At 38.8% G+C, this 18,281-nt stretch overlaps 1 protein-coding gene across 2 annotated transcripts in view; it reads right to left on the bottom strand.

The window, feature by feature from the left end:
• Nucleotides 1-3,666: 3,666 nt before the first annotated feature.
• The window catches only part of RPAP2 (RNA polymerase II associated protein 2), a 73,644-nt gene continuing 59,029 nt past the window's right edge, over nt 3,667-18,281 (bottom strand). Inside the window, exons 13-16 of one of the 2 annotated variants that reach the window (XR_014025869.1) lie at nt 9,448-9,582; nt 7,735-7,872; nt 5,519-5,760; nt 3,667-4,147 (exon numbers count right to left, since the gene is read on the bottom strand). The gene's annotated coding sequence lies outside the window, so the exon portion shown is untranslated. Of the gene's footprint in view, nt 4,148-5,518; nt 5,761-7,734; nt 7,873-9,447; nt 9,583-15,898; nt 17,059-18,281 lie in introns of those variants that run through there. The other variant, XR_014025870.1, reaches the window with a different exon arrangement.

Raw genomic sequence — 18,281 nt, 5'->3', positions numbered from 1 at the left:
ACTTGTTCTGCAATGCTATTATAATAGTGCCGATTTATTCTGGAAATCTTGAACCAGAGGGAATTGTTTCATTTTAGGAATTTGTGGAATTTTAATTAATTTTTAATTTTAAATGAATGTTCTAAAGCAGGGGTGTTCAGCTGTGGCTACTTTGAGACCTGTGGACTTCAGCTCCCAGAATTTCCGACTCAGCCATGCTGGCTGGGGAATTCTGGGTGTTGAAGTCCACAAAAATTTGGGTGTTCGGGGCATGGAAGTCCACAAAAAGTTGCCAAGGTTGGATAGCCCTGATCTAAAGCAATGCTCTCTGTTTGGATTGGGTGTTTTATTGTCAAAATTAGTTCCTCATCTCATGAGTTGAACATAAGCAATAGTTAAGCAAAATAAACAAATCCACCCAGCACTCTGTTTCTCAAATCACTCTTTTAGTGAATGTTTGAGAGACGTACCACGCGACACATCTGGCGCAAGCCAAACATTTTCAGTCAGTTGGATTGACAAGTTAATATTTGCCCATGAAATTATGGAGAGGCTTTACGAAGCATTCAGACTAGGGTGAAAGAACCTCCATCAGCTGTCTGGCAGCTTTCAATCAAAGTTAGATTTGAGCCCAGGTGCCTGAACAATAAATATAATCTTGGACTTCCTGGGCAAAGTTTGGCTCCTTGAACACTTAAGGGTCACTTAAAGCTTCACTTCTCACTTTCCATGAACTTTGTCCTTCTTCCTGAACTTACTTTACCATCTGTTCCATTCAATAATCTGCTCCGCAGTAGGGACAATCTCATGCTCAGTTGTTCTGAAGCTGCTGGTTTTGAGCTAGAATTGATGAATGAATGCATTGCTGGCATGGACAAAGCACCATTTATGGATATGAGCATAACGGCAAAATCTCAAATCTTCTATCTGCCATCTCTCATTTTATCTATCTATCTATCTATCTATCTATCTATCTATCTATCTATCTATCTATCTATCTATCTATCTATCTATCTATCTATCTATCCATCTTTATCATAATTATCTATCTCTGTCTATCTATCTATCTATCTATCTATCTATCTATCTATCTATCTATCTATCTATCATCATCATCTATCTCTATCTACTTCATCATCATATCTATCTATCTTCATCATATCTATCTATCATCATCATATCTATCTATCTATCTATCTATCTATCTATCTATCTATCTATCTATCTATCTATCTATCTACCTACCTACCTACCTACCTACCTATCTGCCATAATCTATTTATCATCTTTCTCTCTCATTTACCTATCATCTATATATTGTCTATCTAATCTATCTATCCATCCACCCTTCTGCCAAACTACTTCATGGTGCTGGATTAGCAACTATTTGCATGTTCTAGGAACTCCTCAGTATAGCCTTACTTCAGGAGATCATGCAAAGCTCCCGACTATCAGCAACTGATATACTGACTATCAGCTGCTCTTTTTGGATGATAGCTGAATCCATCTCAGCTATTAAATAAATCATATAGCCATACCAATAGAAGAGCAGACCAACAGACAAGGTTTTGGGTTACCTTAAATCTGAACCAGTTAGGATGGCTGGTTTGCTGCACAATAGAAGCCACATTTCTTTTCACCTGTGTGATTTGTTTGTTAAAAGGGGTGATGCTTCAATTGCACCATTATGCCTGCCATTCTGGCTTTTTTTACTTTCCCCCCCCAGCTCCCATATTTCTCCAGAATTGAGTTTAGTTAAGGTCTATCATTATGGGCAAAACATTCTGCAAATCCAGTATTAATTAACGTTTAATTTATTTTAGTATTCGATCTGGACAGCCAATTGCCTGAAATGCTATAGGGTTTCCTGCCAGAGCATGGGGTTGGACTAGATGACCTCCAAGGTCCCTTCCAACTTCTTCTTCTTCTTCTTCTTCTTCTTCTTCTTCTTCTTCTTCTTCTTCTTCTTCTTCTTCTTCTTCTTCTTCTTCTTCTTCTTCTTCTTCTTCTTCTTCTTCTTCTTCTTCTTCTTCTTCTTCTTCTTCTTCTTCTTCTTCTTATTATTATTATTATTATTATTATTATTATTATTATTATTATTATTATTATATTATCTCCACAGATCTTGACTGGCAAGGAAAAAGGCCTCTATTTTAGAAGCTTGTCCTTCTGGGAATTTGTTATACCATTTCCAGGTATCTCATGCCTTCCAAGGAAGGAAACTCCATAGCTTGAAAACTATCATTCACAAGGATGGGTGAATGCTATTGATATTTTTTTTCTTTCATAGGTGGTGTATTTTGTTCCAAGTCAGTAAATGTTGTAAATCAAAATTAGTAACTTTGTTGTGTAACCAGTGAGTAATCTATAACAGGTTTTTTCTGGAGCACAGACTTTCATTGAGGCTAAAATCCATCCATTTTATTAGTTTGTACATGTTGAGCGAGCTCTTTCTCTGTTAATTATAGCAGCTGCATCACAATCTTAAAGGTACCAAAATCTGAAGGAAGCCCAGCAAAAAGTTAACAATACTTTTTTTTTCGACCTTTGGGTTAATTTTTGATTCCTGGCAACTCCTAATCCCTACAGTTTGCTTGGCAAGAAAGTGTTTGATCATTGCCTGCCTCCTAGGGCTAAGGGAGAGTAACTGGCCCAAAGTCAGCCCACTGGCATTGTGCACCTAAGGCAGGACCAGAACTCGTGGTCTCCTGATTTCTCCCCTGAGGCTTTCACCACTACACCAAATTGGCTCTCTCCAACAAGTACTTGGTATTAATTGCACAAATATAACTTCTTGCTATAGTATCTTCAATATCCCAGGAATGCTTCATGAGCTTCAGCTATTCTAACACAAGATTTTTAGATTGGGTTAACCCTTTGTTCCTTGAGGCTAAGGAGTGTTTGTGAACTCTCCATGCCATTAAACCTGCAGTATGTCCAATGTATTTAGCTACTATCAGCAACATCCCATATGGCCAAGAGGGAGCACCAGACTGAAGAACTTGGTTTTGACCAGGACAATTTTTATGAGGTCAGCTCCAATACAAGCTCCCCTGAACAGCAGATATTTATCCCTTTAAATTTTCCTAGACTAATATTTTGTTTATTTCTATGCCTTCAAGTCAGACTTGACTTCTAATGACTAGATAAAATGCTCTTTGCAATTTCCTTGCCAATGTATCCAGAAGTGGCTTCCCATGGCCTTCTTAAGGTTCAGCGAAGGGACTGAGCCAAAGTTACCGAGTTGGCTTGCATGCCTAAGGGAGGAATCAAACTTGGGTTTACTTACTCCTAGTCCAGCACATTAACCATTAGCCATCAACCCAATGGTTAGTGTTAATCATTCCTCTCAGATCACTGGCACCTCAAATAAAAGTGCATTGTATACCATCTTTTTCATGCTGCAAAAACAAAGTACAGTAATATGATTTTATTGTGCTACTGATTATTTCTTTTTTTAATTTGCGTATTCCTTTGGGCAGAAATGGGATTTATAAATGTAAAACAAGCCACTTGACTCTCTTTGCACTATTGTGAAAAAGGAAAGAAGAAGCTATCCCTAGTGATCGTCCTTCCTGTGTACCTTTTTATATAGATCCTTTTCAGAATGTAAGATTGTTGAATAAGTGTTAATATAAAATATTGATGTAGATTAACGAGCAAGTGTTAATATTAAAGCAACTGGTACATATTTATTTTATTTTATTTGTTTTTTTGTTTAATATGAATTAATATTAATGTAAATTAACAAATATTAACAAAGAAATGTATGCTTAAATTAACAAATATATCCTTAGTATTAATAAATATGCATAAACAAAGAACTATTAATATGAAAGCATCTGATACACATCTGCTATCCCAAAGTGCTGGATTACAACTATCAACTCTAATCAGCACACTCAGTTATAGGGGTTCCGTCAGGTATGCGGTTGGAGAAAGCAGCTCTTTTGTAACACCAATATTTGCACACTCTTAACCTGAAAGAAAGAAAGCTGTGTTTTGCCCATTGCAAGGCAGATTGATTGCTACATTCTCTTTGAGTAAAAACCACTTCAACTGGTTTATCAGTAACGGACAATCTTGTCAGTCGTTTCTCCTTCCAGTTTCTGCGCCATTCTGTTGCTTTTGATTTTCTTATTTTCCTTGCAGATAAGAACGAATCCAACTGTAAAACATGACACAGAAGATCGTGGTAAAGCAAGGATTTACACTGACTTATTCGTTGGATTGTTTTGAATTTTTTTTTCTCCCTGTGCTTGTAAAGGCAATGTGCCCTTACCAACTAATTTTCGGGAGAGGTATGCTGGAGAATTACAGTTTTTTTTTAATGTGCTCAACCCCTCAATCCAACTGTGCTTCCTTAAAACCAGCAGGAATAAAGTTGGTTAAATTCCTTGTTTTTTGATCGATTGAGATGCATTAATAGCTCCCTTGGAAGATGGTCTTTCTAATGAGATTCCAACCTTGTTTCCTTCTGTCCCTTCTTTGTAAGGGAACAGAGTTCCATGCCAGATAAAACTACATGATAAAAATAGTCTAGCAAAGATTTAGTTTCTCATCAAGGTGACACTCCTTGATATATTATTTATTTATTTATTGCATTTTTTATGCTGCCCATTTCCCCTACAAGGTGACTCTTGGTGGCCTGCAATAAATATTGTTTGAAACATTTAAGTAAACATTGCTGAAGCAAGCAGTGTATTGAAAAAAATGACATACAGAAACTCATCATTTTCAAAGTCAGGTAAAAATGGCAGATAGTGTATCTCTTAACTCTCCCCCCCACACACACACCCTCTATTCTTACAAATGCTAATTTGGTTTATTCATATGCCAGGCCCTTCAATCACATGCACACTTACATTGAAACTTCACCCCTGAGGAAAATCACGTGAAGTATTAGTACCACTTCATAAAGCCTTACTAAGACCACACCTGGAATACTGCATCTAGTTTTGGTCACCACATTACAAAAAAAGATGTTGAGATTTTAGAAAAAGTGCAAAGAAGAGCAACTAAGATGATTAAAGGGCCTGGAGACAAAAAAACATATGAAGAACAGTTGCAGGATTTGGGTATGGCCAGTCTAGAGAAAAGAAGGACTAGGGGTGACATGATAGCAGTATTCCAGTATTTGAGGGGCTGACACAAAGAGGAGGGGGTCAATTTATCTTCCAAAGCACCAGAGGGCAGGACAAGAAATAATGAATGGAAACTAATTAAGGAGAGAAGCAACCTGGAATTAAGGAGAAACTTCCTAACAGTGAGCACAATTAACCAGTAGAACAGCTTGCCTTCACTAATCATGGGCGCTCCATCACTGGAGGATGGCCTTGGATGCTGATAATTTGGAATCATAAATTTAAAAATGGGTGGGCTGCACTGAATCAATGTTATCCTTGTAGGTCCACCTGAAGCTATTATATTCTTTTTTTTAAAAAATCATCTGATCATCTTTCTCAATATGTTCTTTGTACCTGGAATATTCCATCCAGAATCTACTCGTGACATATCTAAATATAGCCAAAGTACTCACTCAAAGAAGTTGTATGGTGTCGTTCGCATCTTTTTAAATTAAAAGGGCCTCTTTTTTTTGCTTTCTTCATATATGTGGTGTGTGGTATTCTTCCATGGAAAGATTCCTTGCAGTTTGATGAGCCAAGTGCCAGTTGCTGCTGTAACTCTTCCGAAATCAGAAATGTTGCACCATAGATGAATATGGCTCAATGTTTTCTTCTTGTGAGTGGAAGTTCTTAACTTCCCCTGAAATATGTGCTTCTGGAATTAAAAAAAGAGCAGATACTGCTGTGATATTCAACTAAGATGATTAAAGCAACTAAGACGATTAAAGGCCTGGAGACTAAAACATATGAAGAACAATTGCAGGACTTGGGTTTTGGCTAGTCTAGAGAAAAGAAGAACTAGGGGGTGACATGATAACAGTATTCCAGTATTTGAGGGGCTGCCACAAAGAAGAGGGCATCAACTTATTTTCCAAAGCACTGGAAAGCAAGACAAGAAACAATGGATGGAAACTAATCAAGGAGAGAAACAACCTAGAACTAAGGAGAAACTTCCTAACAGTGAACACAATTAACCAGTGGAACAGCTTTCCTTCAGAAGTTGTGGGTGCTTCATCACTGGAGGTTTTTAAGAAGAGACTGGACAGTCACCTATCTGAAATGATATAGGATCTCCTGCTTGAGCAGGGAGTTGGACTAGAAGACCTCCAAGGTCCCTTCCCACTCCATTCTGAATATTCCAGTTCCCTAGTAGCAGCATTCTTGATTGCTAATCTTTTAGAGCAGGGATTGATAACATTGTGTCTTTCAAATTTATTTATTTATTTTATTTTATTACATTTATATACCGCCCTTTCCCTGAGGACTCAGGGCGGTTTACAGGGAGTTAAAAAACCAGCAATACAAAAGTTAAAACCAATTTAAAAAAGATTAAACTAACCTGTACTCAAGTTCCTGGCTTTCATGTCCATTGATGACACTGGCTGGAGTTTCCAGGAGTTGTAATTTAATATTATGGGAAGGATACAGATTCCCCATCTCCATTTTATTTTAGGGATTCTTAGCTATTGGTGATCTTAGGGTCGCTTATTGGATTAAAGACATTATCCCAAATGAAGCTGGTAGAATTCTTGGAATAGCCAAAGGATGAACCCAGAAGCCAGGGCTGCAACACATCAGAGATTCTGAAAGCTAAGAAGACTTGACTGGATGATTGCCAGGAAATCCAAGGGTGGAGAGAATCCTAAGAGAAAGCAACATCTTCATTTTGGCCAACAATTAGATATTGCTAAGTTTCTAGCAGTTGAGCTTAACTCAAAAGAGTCTACTTGTGGAGCAGCACTTAGCTTTTCATATTGGTAGAAGGATCTTTTGAGGTTGGCAATGCCCTACAATCTGAGATTATGCTCATGTTCCTAGAAGCAAGCTTTAATGAAGGCACTGGATCTTGAGCTTTGTGATAGATGATGCCCACTGAGGAGCAGCTGACGTGAAGGACTACAGTGAAATAGAAGTTCCCCAGGAAGCAGGCAGCAAATTCCAGAAGGGGTGAGGCGATGAGAGACAGCAAAATCCATAAATGGATAGGTTGCAGAAGAGGAGAGTGAGGATAAGTACTCCCTAGAATCCCCCAAGGTACATCCATTAGGTATAGACAAGGGGTAGGCAACCTTGGCACAGCTGGCTCAGGAATTCTGGGAGTTGAAGTCCACGAGTCATAAAAGAGCCAAGGTTGCCTACCCGTGGTATGGACTAAAAACTGAGTGTAGCAAGGGTTTAGTCTGACAAGCTTCTGGCTGAATTGCTCCATGTCACTCTTGGGCTTAGCCTGACAAAGTTACTCTTATCCTTCTGCCATTAGTTGTTCTTTTGATTTAATTTAATATTCCCCTTAGTGATTCTCCAGTAATTCCCAGTAGGTTAATCACTGGTCTTTGCTTGTTCTTTCATTTCTGTAAAAATGAAATCTTGTGCTGAGATCTATAGCAGTGTTTTTAGGCACAGCCTGGCTTCTATTTATTCCATATTCTCAATATGGCACATGTGATAAAGAGGTTTTTAATATCCACAGTAACTTTAACTTTATTATATCATAAATATCTATACCAGTCAAACCTCAGATTGTGCACTTCTAGCTCTTCTAGCTCTAAGATGTTTTTTTTTTCTTTCTCAACAACCTCATTCTTTCATCCAGATGCAAAAGCAAGCTGCAAATACAAATTTGGTAAACCCAATCTTTCTCTTTCCTTTGCCTCTGGTAACACTTTGTATTTAACTTGTGATCTTTTTTTTCCTCTTGCCATACAAATTTAGATATATCTTTTTACCATTGCTTGATTGTTACATCGGTTGTCAAAGCAAGATGTGTCTGAAAAAACAAACAAACAAACAAACTCATTCTAGGCAAAAGATTCATTTTTATCACAGGAATTCTACCCAACAGTGACAATTTTAATTTTAACCCAGACTAAGCCAGCGTGTTAAAAGAAATACTTTTGATTTCGAAGAGGTATTCTGAGGACAGTCTTTGCTTAGGAATCAGCAGGTTGATTTACTAAGAATTTTTTTTAAAAAGTGAACGCTATGAAAAAATGCTGGTTCCCATGTGTTCATTTTCCTAGCCTTGGCTGCAGAAGAAGCTGGTAGGGAGGTTAAGTCTTCATTTGTTGGCCACTCCAATTTTAGACCAGAAGCTATTTTTCAGGGGTCCTCAACCTTGGCAATTTTAAGACTTGTGGACTTCAACTCCCAGAATTCTGGGAGTTGAAGTCCACAAGTCTTAAAGTTGCCAAGGTTGAGGACCCCTGTATTAGATGAACTCTGTAGCAACTGGACTGTTCCTACCTATCTCTAGTTCCTAGGTAGCAGACAAGATATTTAGCATGCAGAAGATGAGTGTGGTTCTTCCTCATAGGGCTGGGGAGAACTCTGATTGAACCCATGGAGAATGCTGTAAGTCAAGGGCTAAGTCATAGATTGTGCTTAGCCATGATTTAGGCCTAGCATGATGTTTGAAGGGAGCTGTAGTTTGTAAGTCATGCTGTAAGACTGTTTAGTACAATTATAATTGTGTAGACATTTCTGAATGAAATGGTCCAACTCTCTAATTTCACCTGGAGCAGATTTTGGGTTTAAAGAAGATCAAGAGAGCATTTGATTTGCAAAGAGAAAATCTCATATTTATTCTCTTCTCCTGGAAAATGTCTTGTCTTTATCAAAATCTGTCTTACTAGAACTAGACCTGTTGGTTTAGACAAGTGAAAGGGTGGAAATGGCTCCTCAACATGAGGATCTGTCTAGCAAGATCATAGTATTAAAAAAATCATGTTTCAAGAAAAGCTAGCTTCAGCATCTTTACAGATCATCTAAAAGAGTCTTCCTTCTTGGGATTCTCAACTGAATTCCCAGAAGATGTGACATGTTATGCAATATGTGAAATGATGGACGGACGGTCGGACAGATTGAGGGATGGACTGATAGATGGAAAGATAGTTGGACAGACTAATGGCAAAACATACAGATGGGTGGATGGACAGACAGATAGAGGGATGGACAAATGGATGGACAGACAGACTAATGACAGACAGACAAATGGCTGGATGGGCAGACACACTGACAGATGTATGGATGGACAGATAGATGAATGGACAGAAGGACAGACAAAGGGACAGACCAACAGGCAAATGGAGAGATGGGCAAACAAATGAATGGACAGACAGACAGATGAAAGAGTGGTCAGATAGATGAATGGATGGAGAGGTAATAATAATAGTAATGGCAGCAATAAAGTAGATGTTTCCATAGTTTGCTGCAGGCCAATATAGTTCTCATAAGAAGAGCTATTTTAGTATCCCTTTCAAAGACAGTGTGCCTCACTCCCCTATATAGCATTTCACAGACCTTTAACTATGAATGACACACATAGTTCTGAGTTATATCTTACATCTAATGTCAAGTTATGTTTGATCTGGTGGTTGTTAGAAACGAGGAGACTCGTGAGTTCTAATCCTGTTTTAGCCTTGAAAGCCAGCTGAGTGATCTTGGGCTAGTCAATCTCTCTCAGCTCATGGGGTTTTTGCTGTGGGAAAAATAGGAAGAGGAAGATGCATTGGAAATGTTCATTGCCTTGAGTTATTATTTAAAAAAATAACAAAGATGACATATAAATAAATAAAATAAAAATACGGTCTGCATCCAGCTACCTACAGACAGTTTGTTTTCTGGAATAAAATTAAAGGCACTTCACATTAACATTTCAAAGATACTAATATTTCTTCATCAGCTTCCTGAATATTATGCAAGTATCCTCTTTAACTGAAAAATATCTCATTTGTTGCCTCCTGGTGTCCTGCTTTCTCTTCTGCTCAATCAACCATGCTCAAGGATGGAAACATGCTTCCTAAGAGACCTCAGGGGATGACTCTGAATTCTGCTGGGTCTCTCAGTTCAAGGCTGAAATGGTGCCATTTGCCACATGAGGTGGAACAAACTATGTGGTCCCCTTCCCATTTCTCTTTACACAAGCCAACTGGAGTTGTGGGAGTTGACAACTTATTGCAGTGGCAATAAAACAGCATCTACCACTGGATCCAATGGCAGAAGACAAGCCACAAGATGCACACAGACCCATTTTCCGACATGTGATGTCGACTCCATCATCTGCTTCCTGAAACACCTGCCTCATTTCTGCTGCCACATATGAACAGCATTAGAAAATCCCCAAAGACTCTTAAAACATAAAGGGAATCCTGTTAGGTTAGACCCAAGATGTAATTTGTCCACAACTGTGTTTCTACCCTCTGGCCAGTCAGAGGCCCACAAGAAGATGACAAGTAAAACATAAGGACAAAAGCCCCATTTTGCTGTTGCTACTCAGCATGTGGTATCCAGAAACAATTGGGGAATGATAGTAAGTACTGAGGGAAAATGAGTATGATTGTGAGAGAAATTAGCTTGGAACTGGGTCTCTATGTTCTGTCAGGCATGAAATGATAAAAAGATTAAAATGTGGCTTCCTTGTACAGGTAGTCCTCGACTTACAACAGTACGTTTAGTGACTGCTCAAAGTTACAACAGAACTGAAAAAAGCGACATACGGTATGACCGTTTTTCACTTTTACAACCATTGCAGCATCACTGTGGTCATATGATAAAAATTCAAATGCTTGGTAACTGACTTACATGTATGATGGTTGCAGAGTCCTGGGGTCATGTGATCACTGTTGGTGATCTTCTCTCAAGCAAAGTCAATAGGGAAGCCAGATTCACTTAACAACTGTGTTAGTAACTTAACAATTAGAGTGATTCACTTAACAATTGTGGCAAGAAAGGTCATGAAGTGGGACAAAACTCACTTAACAACTGTCTTGCTTAGTAACAGAAATTTTAGGCTCAATTGTTGTCATACATTAACTACTTGTATAGAGCCCTGATTGGCCTGTTGTACAACCGATAGGCTCTCATATGCAATATAGTCAGCACTAGATCACCCAAACATGTCTCCCAGTTGTAACTAACTTAAAACAGTTGTGTTTACATGCATCCCTGCGCAGAAAGTTTAACTGATACTACTGCAAATTCATTCTCACTGAATACAACATGAATGTAATTCCCTGCACCTTGATGTTCGGTATCAATCAATCAATCAATCTCATCAATCAACCATTCAATCAATCTCCTCATAACAACAATCTCATGAGGTGAATTGGGCTGAGAGAGAAAATAGCCAACAAAAAATTGTTCCACAGTGCTATTCTTCCTAGTAGAAATCCTCTATCTCCCCCTCTGCTATTTGCACACTGAACTTAATGAACACAGGTAGAAAATCAATAATAATTACTAGCACTGCTTTGAATGAAAAAGTTTGGAACCAGGTGAACATTTCAAAAACCCGTTTGTGTTTTGGATTCATCTTCTTTGCAGGAGTGAGGCTGGTTTGGGTTCTATAAAAAGCTGTGCAAATAGTCGCATTTCCTGTGGCTATGCCCCTTCTGGGGCACCTCCTTGCTTCCAATATTGTTGCAAAAAAAGTGTTGAACAGTGTAGTCCAATACTTCTTCTCTTCATCTTTGTCACATGATCATTGTGGTCACTCTTTCAATTAAAAAAACAACAAGCACCTGAAAAAAATATTCACAAATTTCAGAGGGTTTCCAGTTGAAGGTTTCCAAAGATATTCGCATATTGTCAGCACAGTTTTCACTGAAGGTTCAAAATATATTTTCAAGGATGGTTGAATCATGGAGCTTTGACAGTCAGACTTCTATTGATGAGGAAGTTGCCATCTTTTTGAGAAAAAGATAAGTGCAGCAGGTTTGGGTTCTTTGACAAACATCTTTCTATTTCTCAATTCTTCTGAATCCACTTTAAAATTGATCCAGCCTGTTATAACTCTTTTCAGATTTATTCAGAATGCTATGAGCACAGGCAGGCTTATAGGTGTGTAGTTGCTACATAATTGACTGAGTTTCTGAGCAATAGTGAAGTTCTAAAAACTATTCAGCCAATCAATACTCACCTGTTGGCCAATGACTAAAGGCCTCATCCCATCCCTCAAGTTCATGCCCAAACCGTCCTACTTTCCTCTTAACAAAAGTAAAAGAAAGCAAATTGCTCCCATTTCCCTGAACGTCTAGGCTTGCCATAGTGAAAATCTTCCATGGCACTGCCAAAACCTAATGTTGGTATGCTGGCAAATCTGTATTTGAACTTCTTTGTTCAGTTGTAACAATATCAAATGTTTTTAATATGTTTATGTTTATGATTTTAATTGTAAATCTTCCAGAATCACTAAGCAGAATAAGAAACGTAGCATATAAACTTATAGATAGAATAGATAGAGATACATAGATACATAAATACATAGATAGATATAGATGATAGAAGATGGATAGATATGGATGGATAGATATAGCTATAGATAGATGATACATAGAAGATAGAAGATGATAGATAAATAGATATAGATACATAGATACAGATGACATAAGATGGATGTAGATAGATAGATAGATAGATAGATAGATAGATAGATAGATAGATAGATAGATAGATAGATAGATAGATAGATAGATATGGATGGATATAGATAGATAGATAGATGATAGATAGATAGATAGATAGATAGATAGATAGATAGATAGATAGATAGATAGATATAGATAGATGATAGATGGAAGATAGATATAGATGATAGAAGATGAATAGATATATAGATAGATGATAGATATAGATGATAGATAGATAGATATATAGATAATGATAAATAGATAGATAGATAGATAGATAGATAGATAGATAGATAGATAGATAGACAGACAGACAGACAGACATGGATGGATATAGATAGCTATAGATAGATGATAGAAGATAGAAGATGAGATAGACATAGGAGATAGAAGATGGATAGATAGACATAGATAAAGATAGATACATAGATAGATACATAGATAGATACATAGATACATATAGATGATAGAAGATGGATACAGATAGACAGACAGACAGTCAGACAGACAGAGACAGACAGCTAGATAGATAGAAATGGATGGATGGATAGAGATATAGAGATAAATGATAGATAGATAGATAGATAGATAGATAGATAGATAGATAGATAGATAGATAGATAAATAGATAGACAGACAGACAGACAGACAGACAGACAGACAGACAGACAGACAGACAGACAGACAGACAGACAGATGTAGACACCAAGGAGAAGCGGATCATGAATACCCTGAAATGAAGGCATAGACTGTCCTGTGAAGCACAAGGTGTTCTGCTGACATTTCTGAAATAACATTTGCTACTTAGAAATGTAATTTCTCTATTCAAGGAGTCATCATCTTTGGTACCAGGATCTACTGAAAGCCACAGTTTCCAATTGGAATATCATGGGATCTACAGGGGGCTCATATCACACATGTATGGGGATTGCACTTTCTCCTGGAAGATTATCCTAGGACCCCGTATCAAACAGTGTGCTCAGTTCTGCTGAGAAAAGTCTGAGTAAACAAATAAATAGTAGATTCTTAAGCTAAAGAGTTAAAGGAGCCAGAGAAAAATACCATCAGCAAATTTTTAATAAAAATGGGATTAAAAAGAAATACGGGTGTCAAATGTGTCATATAATTTTGCTTTGTTTTGATTTGAGTTTTTCGCAAAGTGATATAGGGAGAGAAAATGCAGCCTCTCTTCCTCCCTTTTGGGAGCCGAAAGATCTGTTGCAGGAAGAAGCTATTCAATTAGCATCAGATCACTGTTCCAAAAAAACCCCAACCAACTTTATTCATGGGACCAGGGCTTTTTTTCTCATAGAACGCTCAGAACGGAGTTCCGGCACCTTTTTTGGATGGAACCTTGTAGGGTAGGCAAGGCGGGTTGTATAATGTGTGAGTTTCGGCACCTTTTTCTTTTACAAAAAAAGCACTGGATGGGACACACAGTTAAAATGAAAGTTCAGCTTAGTCATTATCAATCTAAGGGACTCTAAATAAATTTAAATAAAAGTTCAGTTACTAGGTTTTCTCAAAACTCTCTGGAGATGCCAGGGCTGAACAAAAAGTGTTCCATATGTGAACTTTGTGCTCTTCTGATGAACTGCAGTGCTGACTTAGATAAAAAGATTTCTTGTCCAAAGCCCAAGCTGATCCGGATTAACTTTTGGCAAACTTTGTGCCCCTTCCTTATGCCCACCTTGCACAGCAAATACTGTTTTCTTCTGTGCTCAAGTTTTCGTTATCATGCAACCCCCTTTTGTTTTGAGATTGTGTTTTGGTTTTTTGCTCAAGAGGATGTATTTGTGGTTATAAAAAAAAGAGAGAGAGAGAGAACTATGCTTAGAACCTTCATTGGTGAACTGTATAAAATCAAGGTTGAAGAAACTTTTAAAAAGCAGTAAAACGGGAAATGTGGTAAATTTGATTTATTTCCACCTTCATTCTGTATATGTTGTGCTTTGCTTATTTGATGTTAAAAGGTTTGTTGAACAAAACCTCGTTTGATCATCTGAGAATCTCTAGCGTGGCATATTTGGGGCTTTCACACTTTTTTTTGCTCTTCTGCACGAAGATTATGCCTGAACTGGAGAAGAATTTCATAGAGGCGTGGTATTATCATGGTAACTGAATGAAACAATCAGCCCAATGTTAAAGAATCTACTCAGCACTCTAATGCCATAGAGAATTGATTATAGCTGATACCTCTTTTTTGAACCTTAGTATGTGATTTTCCTGGAGCAATTCCACTTTAGCAGCCACTTTCCATTCAATGCAAAATCATTTTCAGTCAACCTCACCTCACTTCCTATTTTTCCCTTTAGATTTTTAGGCCTTCTGGTTTTTTTTTGTCTATTTCTGCTTCTTCCTCTGTCAGGTCATATTTTCCTGCCTCAGACTCACACCTCATAATTAAGTCTTTTTTTTTGTAGGCAGCTTCCTAGATTTCTTGTAATTTTTTTTTCTAAGCTAACTCCACTTAACACTTCTCTTATGGTACTGTCTCTTCCCGATAACCTCCTCAAAACTTTCTTATAAACAAGATAATCCTTGTTTAGCGACTGCCTTCTCTAGTGGCATTTGCAGTTACGACGATGATTAAGGGAAAAATAACTTTGTGGCCAACCTTTGCAAGTTGGAGCTGAAGTAAGATTGGTAGGCACAGTTGTGGTTTCGCTTAGTGACTGAGGTGCTGATCCCAATTCTGGTTGCTAAATGAGAACTATCAGTATATTCTTGAAGAATACGATTTGCTGCAAGCTTGGCCCAGTGCTTTTCACTGCCCAAAGAGCAGGACACTTTTCACTTTTCAAGCTGATCTTGCAGCTACCTCTTATTTAACACTAGCAAAGAGATACCACACCACTGGCACATCTAGTACACAGCTCTGTCTCCCACACCTTACAACTGGTCCTTGCACAGTATCTGACAATTAAGATCCATTTTTTATTCTGCCCATTGGTAATGCTGGACCAGCTAAATAACCTACTCTGCAGTGCTGAATGCACATTGTAACTTAACTGGTGATCATATCCTGAAACTTGCCAACCAGTTGTGGACAATACAGTGTCCAACCGCCAGGGATGCAAATGTTCAGTTTTATTTATAATCTGGTCCTGAAAGATTGGGAGCTATTGCTTTATATCTAACTAGAAAGAGAAAAACACCTTAGATCTGAAAGCAGGGCTAAATACCCGTTTGGAGCCAGTGGGCTCATTTGGAAGGTCACAAAATGGTGGGTTTGTTTTGGCCCAAATTATTGCAGGTAGTCCTTTGTAGGGCTACAATTGGGATAAGCAAACTTGGTTGTTAAGCGAAGTTGTCACTATATGAAACATTGCGATTTTGCAATCTTTACATCAACTTTATTTTACTTTACAGACCTTTAAAGGTTGTAAAGGTGAGGACCAGTCGTAATGTTATTGTTTCCATCACCGGTATAACTGCACATGGTTGCTAAATGGGGCAGTTGCTAATCAAGGCGTACCCTAACTTTAACGTTTAAGGGATTGCACAGCTGCTGGCATGAATCCTGCAAACTTTGAATCGTGGCTCAGACAAGCCACTGAGGAGCCCATAAATGCTCTTTTTGTATAGGAAAGAAAAACTCTACAACAGCAGTCCCCAACGTTTGCGGCTTGGCGGTCAAGCGCAGGGTGGGGGAGAAGCGATGGGTCCGTGCGAGTGGCAGGCACGCGCACGTGCACCACTCCATTTGTGTGAGTGGCAGGTGCTAATGGAGGTTCATGACCAAGCACAAGCACCCACCGCTTGCATGTCACCGCTTGTGTGTCAGCGCAAGCACCTGCCAATTATGCGAATGAAGCTACATGCGCCAGTGCAAGGGCCCACTGCTTGTGCAACTGGAACTATGTGCGCCAGCATGAGTGCCCACCACTCACATGAATGGAGCTATGCACTCCAGTGCAAGCACCCACTGCTCTGAGTGGAGCTACATGTGCCAGTGTGAGTGCCCGCCACTTGCACAAGTGGAGCTGGGCATGCACATACCACTCGCACGGCCTGGTTCCAAACCTGGAGTAGCCTAATAGCAGACGGTAGCCCGGGGATTGGGGACCCCTGCTCTACAATACAATTCCATGTTATTTAACTTATTAAAAAAAAATTAAACTGCCCAATAGCTGAAGCCCTCTGAATGGCTTACAATAAAAGCTACAAATTCAACGAAAAGCATATATATATAAAAAAGGTCGAGCAAAATACAAAATGAAAGCACCCTACAAACTCAGCAGCAGAGCAGCCCTGAGTTCAAAACCGAAAACAACATTAATCAAAATGCCATTCAAAGCCAATGAAAAAAATAAATAAATTAGCAGATAACTGACATATCCCCTCTGCCTATTCTAGATTTCTCTTCTTTTGGTTTATTTATTTATTCATCCTTTCCTTTATTTATTTATTTTTCCGTGATGATAGGCAAGGTTTATTGACCCGAAGCCTTGCTAGCAAATCCTGCTCAGTGGCAAATCTTGATTAGGAAGCTGTTATCGTCTTCTTTGCATGACGGGTGAACTCTCCACAGGCTCAGCATCTGCCTGTTATTAAAAAAAAACAGCTTTTGATGAGTCAGAGCAAAACAGGAGCAGCCAGTTCCTTGGGCCCTGCTGATAACCAAGACCAATAAATGCTTTATCATTCTATATACTGATATAAAGACTCCTATGCCTCCTTAAGGTCAACAGATTCATTCTGGCCTAAGCTTTGATAAACTAGACCTGATTGCGTTGTGTACACAAACTTGTGTTTTAGTTCCCCCACTCTCTGACACACTGAAACACAGACCGACAGACAGACCCATACATTGAAAACTAAGGGTAGGCACTGTGTAGATGGCCAGGAGCTACGTTCTACCTTGTTGGTGGGAAGGCGAAGGCAGCATCATATACATCATATCATTTCTTGTTATTTAAGTGTGATTCGTTTTCTTTTCCGACTGATTTGGGATAACACTACGGTTTGGGGGCATGTCTTGACTCAAAGCCTTTGTGGTTAGAGTGGGATTTGAGACACCCCCCCAAAACTGTGGAATCCTTGATGGTCTCTGAGCTTAGTGGTTTTTATGCAGGCATTTCATTACCCAAACTAGGTAACGACATCGGTGCTCCGTTTATATTCTAGTGCAGGGGTCTTCAAACTTGGCCCTTTTATGACTTGTGGACTTCAACTCCCAGAATTCCTCAACCAGCATGCCTGGCTGAGGAACTCTGGGAACTGAAGTCCACAAGTCATAAAAGGGCCAGGTTTGAAGACCCTTGTTCTAGTGGCTTGCCCTGTCAAGCTCAGAGAGCACCAAAGACCCCTCATTTTAACCCTGAGCTACAAATATTCTCCTTTATCAGTCCCAAAAAGTGTGTTTAAAGGCCATTTGTAGTTTACCTATCTTTGACTGTAAATGGTGGTGGAAGAGCAGGATGTAACATGTTCAAGTAGTGACAATTTTAATATGCAATATAATGTCCCAATGGCTTGATGGGAGGGTTCATTTGCAGAAGCAGATCAGATCTAAGCAAACAAACAAAAACACTAAAATCACCAGAGGGGAAAGGCAAAAATAACTGTAACTTGGTGTACATATCCATATCAGGATAGTGAATTTGGAGGCAACGGTCAGAAAATGGCTGCCATTCCGAAGACAAAAGTATTGTAACTGCTGCCCACCAAACTCTCTAACCCTACAGAATATCCTCTACCATTCCTGGTCACTTTTTCCCTCTTTGCTAGAAAGGTGCGCATGCTTCCAAACAATGCAGTGGCCCAT

The sequence above is a fragment of the Vipera berus genome (assembly GCF_964194415.1).
Source record: "Vipera berus genome assembly, chromosome: 3".
Lineage (NCBI taxonomy): Eukaryota > Metazoa > Chordata > Lepidosauria > Squamata > Viperidae > Vipera > Vipera berus.
This window is presented reverse-complemented; position numbering and strand designations above follow the sequence as displayed.